The sequence below is a fragment of the Zootermopsis nevadensis genome, unplaced genomic scaffold (assembly GCF_977971745.1).
Source record: "Zootermopsis nevadensis isolate Lab colony 2312 unplaced genomic scaffold, Znev_1.0 Znev_ptg000057l, whole genome shotgun sequence".
Classification (NCBI taxonomy): Eukaryota; Metazoa; Arthropoda; class Insecta; order Blattodea; family Termopsidae; genus Zootermopsis; species Zootermopsis nevadensis.
The window spans coordinates 142,940-151,791 of record NW_028259188.1 but is presented as its reverse complement, the minus strand read 5'-3'; positions in this window follow the sequence as shown (position 1 = coordinate 151,791).

The window sequence follows — 8,852 nt, the reverse complement described above, 5'->3', positions numbered from 1 at the left end:
TTCACCAGGTCCGTCTCTGGTTAACAAGGTCTCTGCGTCACTCGTCCTGTGCCTCACCGGTCTCTGCTTCATGCGGTGTGTGCTTCAGCCTGTACATGCTTGACTCGGTCTCTGCCTCACCCGATCTCTGCTTCCCATTTTCTGTGACTCACCACGTCTTCGCCTCACTCTCTCTGTCTCACATTTCTCTGCTTGCTTTGGGCTGTGCCAAATCCAGTCTCTGCTGAACCAGGTCTTTGCACAGACGGCCTAGCATATGTCGGGTGATACAGAGAACGTATCATGCAGAGAGCGAGTCCGTTAGACACGGCGTCCGACAGAGAAAGGGATCGGCAATGACCGGTCCTGGCCTGGATATTGTGGAGAAATTTTAACAAAAATATAAAAAATTTCTAAATTTTTCGAAACATCGAAAAACGTAGGACATCTTCCAAAAGGCGCACAAAACCAACATTTTTTGAAAAATTCTGAATTCAAAATTTTTGTCGAAAATTTCGAAAATTTTCAGTTTTCTTCGCGTTTCACGCCATTTGCAGCCATTTTTAATTTTTTTAAAATTTCGACAATTTTTGAAAATTTTCAAAGGGGTACCCCTTTGAGAAATTTCAATTTTTTAGAAAATTTTCAAAAAATCAAAAAACGTGGGAAATCGTCCAAAAAGCACACAAAACTAAGAATTTTTGAAAATTTTCACCTTTTTATTGTCTTTCGAATTTTCCGAAAATTTTTGGTTTCGTGCGCATTTCAGAGCGTTTAAACGTTTTTCGATTTTTCGAAAAATTTGAAATTTTTTCCTTCTAAATTTGAGCTGACCCATCCCTATCAGGACTAGACTCCGCCGGGCTGTCTATTTCAAATTCTCAGCCGTACTCAGTCTGTGAGGCAACCGGTATCTGCTGTACACGGTGTGTGATTCACCAGGTCTGTGCAGACTCCGTCTCTGGTTAACAAGGTCTCTGCGTCACTCGTCCTGTGCCTCACCGGTCTCTGCTTCATGCGGTGTGTGCATCAGCCTGTACATGCTTGACTCGGTCTCTGCTTCACCCGATCTCTGCTTCCCATTTTCTGTGACTCACCACGTCTTCGCCTTACTCTCTCTGTCTCACATTTCTCTGCTTGATTCGGGCTGTGCCTCACCCGGTCTCTGCTGAACCAGGTCTTTGCACAGACGGCATGGCATATGTCGGGTGATACAGAGAACGTATCATGCAGAGAGGGAGTCCGTTAGACACGGCGTCCGACAGAGAAAGGGATCGGCAATGACCGGTCCTGGCCTGGATATTGTGGAGAAATTTTAACAAAAATATAAAAAATTTCTAAATTTTTCGAAACATCGAAAAACGTAGGACATCTTCCAAAAGGCGCACAAAACCAAAATTTTTTGAAAAATTCTGAATTCAAAATTTTTGTCGAAAATTTCGAAAATTTTCAGTTTTCTTCGCGTTTCACGCCATTTGCAGCCATTTTCAATTTTTTTAAAATTTCGACAATTTTTGAAAATTTTCAAAGGGGTACCCCTTTGAGAAATTTCAATTTTTTAGAAAATTTTCGAAAAATCAAAAAACGTGGGAAATCGTCCAAAAAGCGCACAAAACTAAGAATTTTTGAAAATTTTCACCTTTTTATTTTCTTTCGAATTTTCCGAAAATTTTTGGTTTCGTGCGCATTTCAGAGCGTTTGCAACGTTTTTCGATTTTTCGAAAAATTTGAAATTTATTTCCTTCTAAATTTGACCTGGCCCATCCGTATCAGGACTAGACTCCGCCGGGCTGTCTATTTCACACAGTCTCAGCCGTACTCAGTGTCAGGCAACCGGTATCTGCTGTACACGGTGTGTGATTCACCAGGTCTTTGGTTGACTCCGTCTCTGGTTAACAAGGTCTCTGCGTCACTCGTCCTGTGCCTCACCGGTCTCTGCTTCATGCGGTGTGTGCTTCAGCCTGTACATGCTTGACTCGGTCTCTGCCTCACCCGATCTCTGCTTCCCATTTTCTGTGACTCACCACGTCTTCGCATTACTCTCTCTGTCTCACATTTCTCTGCTTGCTTCGGGCTGTGCCTCACCCGGTCTCTGCTGAACCAGGTCTTTGCACAGACGGCCTGGCATATGTCGGGTGATACAGAGAACGTATCATGCAGAGAGCGAGTCCGTTAGACACGGCGTCCGACAGAGAAAGGGATCGGCATTGACCGGTCCTGGCCTGGATATTGTGGAGAAATTTTAACAAAAATATAAAAAATTTCTAAATTTTTCGAAACATCGAAAAACGTAGGACATCTTCCAAAAGGCGCACAAAACCAAAATTTTTTGAAAAATTCTGAATTCAAAATTTTTGTCAAAAAATTCGAAAATTTTCAGTTTTCTTTGCGTTTCACGCCATTTGCAGCGATTTTCAATTTTTTTAAAATTTCGACAATTTTTGAAAATTTTCAAAGGGGTACCCCTTTGAGAAATTTCAATTTTTTAGAAAATTTTCGAAAAATCAAAAAACGTGGGAAATCGTCCAAAAAGCGCACAAAACTAAGAATTTTTGAAAATTTTCAACTTTTTATTTTCTTTCGAATTTTCCGAAAATTTTTGGTTTCGTGCGCATTTCAGAGCGTTTGCAACGTTTTTCGATTTTTCGAAAAATTTGAAATTTATTTCCTTCTAAATTTGACCTGGCCCATCCGTATCAGGACTAGACTCCGCCGGGCTGTCTATTTCACACAGTCTCAGCCGTACTCAGTGTGAGGCAACCGGTATCTGCTGTACACGGTGTGTGATTCACCAGGTCTTTGGTTGACTCCGTCTCTGGTTAACAAGGTCTCTGCGTCACTCGTCCTGTGCCTCACCGGTCTCTGCTTCATGCGGTGTGTGCTTCAGCCTGTACATGCTTGACTCGGTCTCTGCCTCACCCGATCTCTGCTTCCCATTTTCTGTGACTCACCACGTCTTCGCCTCACTCTCTCTGTCTCACATTTCTCTGCTTGCTTCGGGCTGTGCCAAACCCAGTCTCTGCTGAACCAGGTCTGTGCACAGACGGCCTAGCATATGTCGGGTGATACAGAGAACGTATCATGCAGAGAGCGAGTCCGTTAGACACGGCGTCCGACAGAGAAAGGGATCGGCAATGACCAGTCCTGGCCTGGATATTGTGGAGAAATTTTAACAAAAATATAAAAAATTTCTAAATTTTTCGAAACATCGAAAAACGTAGGACATCTTCCAAAAGGCGCACAAAACCAAAATTTTTTGAAAAATTCTGAATTCAAAATTTTTGTCGAAAATTTCGAAAATTTTCAGTTTTCTTCGCGTTTCACGCCATTTGCAGCCATTTTCAATTTTTTTAAAATTTCGACAATTTTTGAAAATTTTCAAAGGGGTACCCCTTTGAGAAATTTCAATTTTTTAGAAAATTTTCGAAAAATCAAAAAACGTGGGAAATCGTCCAAAAAGCGCACAAAACTAAGAATTTTTGAAAATTTTCACCTTTTTATTTTCTTTCGAATTTTCCGAAAATTTTTGGTTTCGTGCGCATTTCAGAGCGTTTGCAACGTTTTTCGATTTTTCGAAAAATTTGAAATTTATTTCCTTCTAAATTTGACCTGGCCCATCCGTATCAGGACTAGACTCCGCCGGGCTGTCTATTTCACACAGTCTCAGCCGTACTCAGTGTCAGGCAACCGGTATCTGCTGTACACGGTGTGTGATTCACCAGGTCTTTGGTTGACTCCGTCTCTGGTTAACAAGGTCTCTGCGTCACTCGTCCTGTGCCTCACCGGTCTCTGCTTCATGCGGTGTGTGCTTCAGCCTGTACATGCTTGACTCGGTCTCTGCCTCACCCGATCTCTGCTTCCCATTTTCTGTGACTCACCACGTCTTCGCATTACTCTCTCTGTCTCACATTTCTCTGCTTGCTTCGGGCTGTGCCTCACCCGGTCTCTGCTGAACCAGGTCTTTGCACAGACGGCCTGGCATATGTCGGGTGATACAGAGAACGTATCATGCAGAGAGCGAGTCCGTTAGACACGGCGTCCGACAGAGAAAGGGATCGGCATTGACCGGTCCTGGCCTGGATATTGTGGAGAAATTTTAACAAAAATATAAAAAATTTCTAAATTTTTCGAAACATCGAAAAACGTAGGACATCTTCCAAAAGGCGCACAAAACCAAAATTTTTTGAAAAATTCTGAATTCAAAATTTTTGTCAAAAAATTCGAAAATTTTCAGTTTTCTTTGCGTTTCACGCCATTTGCAGCGATTTTCAATTTTTTTAAAATTTCGACAATTTTTGAAAATTTTCAAAGGGGTACCCCTTTGAGAAATTTCAATTTTTTAGAAAATTTTCGAAAAATCAAAAAACGTGGGAAATCGTCCAAAAAGCGCACAAAACTAAGAATTTTTGAAAATTTTCAACTTTTTATTTTCTTTCGAATTTTCCGAAAATTTTTGGTTTCGTGCGCATTTCAGAGCGTTTGCAACGTTTTTCGATTTTTCGAAAAATTTGAAATTTATTTCCTTCTAAATTTGACCTGGCCCATCCGTATCAGGACTAGACTCCGCCGGGCTGTCTATTTCACACAGTCTCAGCCGTACTCAGTGTGAGGCAACCGGTATCTGCTGTACACGGTGTGTGATTCACCAGGTCTTTGGTTGACTCCGTCTCTGGTTAACAAGGTCTCTGCGTCACTCGTCCTGTGCCTCACCGGTCTCTGCTTCATGCGGTGTGTGCTTCAGCCTGTACATGCTTGACTCGGTCTCTGCCTCACCCGATCTCTGCTTCCCATTTTCTGTGACTCACCACGTCTTCGCCTCACTCTCTCTGTCTCACATTTCTCTGCTTGCTTCGGGCTGTGCCAAACCCAGTCTCTGCTGAACCAGGTCTGTGCACAGACGGCCTAGCATATGTCGGGTGATACAGAGAACGTATCATGCAGAGAGCGAGTCCGTTAGACACGGCGTCCGACAGAGAAAGGGATCGGCAATGACCAGTCCTGGCCTGGATATTGTGGAGAAATTTTAACAAAAATATAAAAAATTTCTAAATTTTTCGAAACATCGAAAAACGTAGGACATCTTCCAAAAGGCGCACAAAACCAAAATTTTTTGAAAAATTCTGAATTCAAAATTTTTGTCGAAAATTTCGAAAATTTTCAGTTTTCTTCGCGTTTCACGCCATTTGCAGCCATTTTCAATTTTTTTAAAATTTCGACAATTTTTGAAAATTTTCAAAGGGGTACCCCTTTGAGAAATTTCAATTTTTTAGAAAATTTTCGAAAAATCAAAAAACGTGGGAAATCGTCCAAAAAGCGCACAAAACTAAGAATTTTTGAAAATTTTCACCTTTTTATTTTCTTTCGAATTTTCCGAAAATTTTTGGTTTCGTGCGCATTTCAGAGCGTTTGCAACGTTTTTCGATTTTTCGAAAAATTTGAAATTTATTTCCTTCTAAATTTGACCTGGCCCATCCGTATCAGGACTAGACTCCGCCGGGCTGTCTATTTCACACAGTCTCAGCCGTACTCAGTGTGAGGCAACCGGTATCTGCTGTACACGGTGTGTGATTCACCAGGTCTTTGGTTGACTCCGTCTCTGGTTAACAAGGTCTCTGCGTCACTCGTCCTGTGCCTCACCGATCTCTGCTTCATGCGGTGTGTGCTTCAGCCTGTACATGCTTGACTCGGTCTCTGCCTCACCCGATCTCTGCTTCCCATTTTCTGTGACTCACCACGTCTTCGCCTCACTCTCTCTGTCTCACATTTCTCTGCTTGCTTCGGGCTGTGCCAAACCCAGTCTCTGCTGAACCAGGTCTTTGCACAGACGGCCTAGCATATGTCGGGTGATACAGAGAACGTATCATGCAGAGAGCGAGTCCGTTAGACACGGCGTCCGACAGAGAAAGGGATCGGCAATGACCAGTCCTGGCCTGGATATTGTGGAGAAATTTTAACAAAAATATAAAAAATTTCTAAATTTTTCGAAACATCGAAAAACGTAGGACATCTTCCAAAAGGCGCACAAAACCAAAATTTTTTGAAAAATTCTGAATTCAAAATTTTTGTCGAAAATTTCGAAAATTTTCAGTTTTCTTCGCGTTTCACGCCATTTGCAGCCATTTTCAATTTTTTTAAAATTTCGACAATTTTTGAAAATTTTCAAAGGGGTACCCCTTTGAGAAATTTCAATTTTTTAGAAAATTTTCGAAAAATCAAAAAACGTGGGAAATCGTCCAAAAAGCGCACAAAACTAAGAATTTTTGAAAATTTTCACCTTTTTATTTTCTTTCGAATTTTCCGAAAATTTTTGGTTTCGTGCGCATTTCAGAGCGTTTGCAACGTTTTTCGATTTTTCGAAAAATTTGAAATTTATTTCCTTCTAAATTTGACCTGGCCCATCCGTATCAGGACTAGACTCCGCCGGGCTGTCTATTTCACACAGTCTCAGCCGTACTCAGTGTGAGGCAACCGGTATCTGCTGTACACGGTGTGTGATTCACCAGGTCTTTGGTTGACTCCGTCTCTGGTTAACAAGGTCTCTGCGTCACTCGTCCTGTGCCTCACCGATCTCTGCTTCATGCGGTGTGTGCTTCAGCCTGTACATGCTTGACTCGGTCTCTGCCTCACCCGATCTCTGCTTCCCATTTTCTGTGACTCACCACGTCTTCGCCTCACTCTCTCTGTCTCACATTTCTCTGCTTGCTTCGGGCTGTGCCAAACCCAGTCTCTGCTGAACCAGGTCTTTGCACAGACGGCCTAGCATATGTCGGGTGATACAGAGAACGTATCATGCAGAGAGCGAGTCCGTTAGACACGGCGTCCGACAGAGAAAGGGATCGGCAATGACCAGTCCTGGCCTGGATATTGTGGAGAAATTTTAACAAAAATATAAAAAATTTCTAAATTTTTCGAAACATCGAAAAACGTAGGACATCTTCCAAAAGGCGCACAAAACCAAAATTTTTTGAAAAATTCTGAATTCAAAATTTTTGTCGAAAATTTCGAAAATTTTCAGTTTTCTTCGCGTTTCACGCCATTTGCAGCCATTTTTAATTTTTTTAAAATTTCGACAATTTTTGAAAATTTTCAAAGGGGTACCCCTTTGAGAAATTTCAATTTTTTAGAAAATTTTCGAAAAATCAAAAAACGTGGGAAATCGTCCAAAAAGCGCACAAAACTAAGAATTTTTGAAAATTTTCACCTTTTTATTGTCTTTCGAATTTTCCGAAAATTTTTGGTTTCGTGCGCATTTCAGAGCGTTTAAACGTTTTTCGATTTTTCGAAAAATTTGAAATTTTTTCCTTCTAAATTTGACCTGACCCATCCCTATCAGGACTAGACTCCGCCGGGCTGTCTATTTCACACAGTCTCAGCCGTACTCAGTGTGAGGCAACCGGTATCTGCTGTACACGGTGTGTGATTCACCAGGTCCGTCTCTGGTTAACAAGGTCTCTGCGTCACTCGTCCTGTGCCTCACCGATCTCTGCTTCATGCGGTGTGTGCTTCAGCCTGTACATGCTTGACTCGGTCTCTGCCTCACCCGATCTCTGCTTCCCATTTTCTGTGACTCACCACGTCTTCGCCTCACTCTCTCTGTCTCACATTTCTCTGCTTGCTTCGGGCTGTGCCAAACCCAGTCTCTGCTGAACCAGGTCTTTGCACAGACGGCCTAGCATATGTCGGGTGATACAGAGAACGTATCATGCAGAGAGCGAGTCCGTTAGACACGGCGTCCGACAGAGAAAGGGATCGGCAATGACCAGTCCTGGCCTGGATATTGTGGAGAAATTTTAACAAAAATATAAAAAATTTCTAAATTTTTCGAAACATCGAAAAACGTAGGACATCTTCCAAAAGGCGCACAAAACCAAAATTTTTTGAAAAATTCTGAATTCAAAATTTTTGTCGAAAATTTCGAAAATTTTCAGTTTTCTTCGCGTTTCACGCCATTTGCAGCCATTTTTAATTTTTTTAAAATTTCGACAATTTTTGAAAATTTTCAAAGGGGTACCCCTTTGAGAAATTTCAATTTTTTAGAAAATTTTCGAAAAATCAAAAAACGTGGGAAATCGTCCAAAAAGCGCACAAAACTAAGAATTTTTGAAAATTTTCACCTTTTTATTGTCTTTCGAATTTTCCGAAAATTTTTGGTTTCGTGCGCATTTCAGAGCGTTTAAACGTTTTTCGATTTTTCGAAAAATTTGAAATTTTTTCCTTCTAAATTTGACCTGACCCATCCCTATCAGGACTAGACTCCGCCGGGCTGTCTATTTCACACAGTCTCAGCCGTACTCAGTGTCAGGCAACCGGTATCTGCTGTACACGGTGTGTGATTCACCAGGTCTTTGGTTGACTCCGTCTCTGGTTAACAAGGTCTCTGCGTCACTCGTCCTGTGCCTCACCGGTCTCTGCTTCATGCGGTGTGTGCTTCAGCCTGTACATGCTTGACTCGGTCTCTGCCTCACCCGATCTCTGCTTCCCATTTTCTGTGACTCACCACGTCTTCGCATTACTCTCTCTGTCTCACATTTCTCTGCTTGCTTCGGGCTGTGCCTCACCCGGTCTCTGCTGAACCAGGTCTTTGCACAGACGGCCTGGCATATGTCGGGTGATACAGAGAACGTATCATGCAGAGAGCGAGTCCGTTAGACACGGCGTCCGACAGAGAAAGGGATCGGCATTGACCGGTCCTGGCCTGGATATTGTGGAGAAATTTTAACAAAAATATAAAAAATTTCTAAATTTTTCGAAACATCGAAAAACGTCGGAAATCTTCCAAAAGGCGCACAAAACCAAAATTTTTTGAAAAATTCTGAATTCAAAATTTTTGTCAAAAAATTCGAAAATTTTCAGTTTTCTTTGCGTTTCACGCC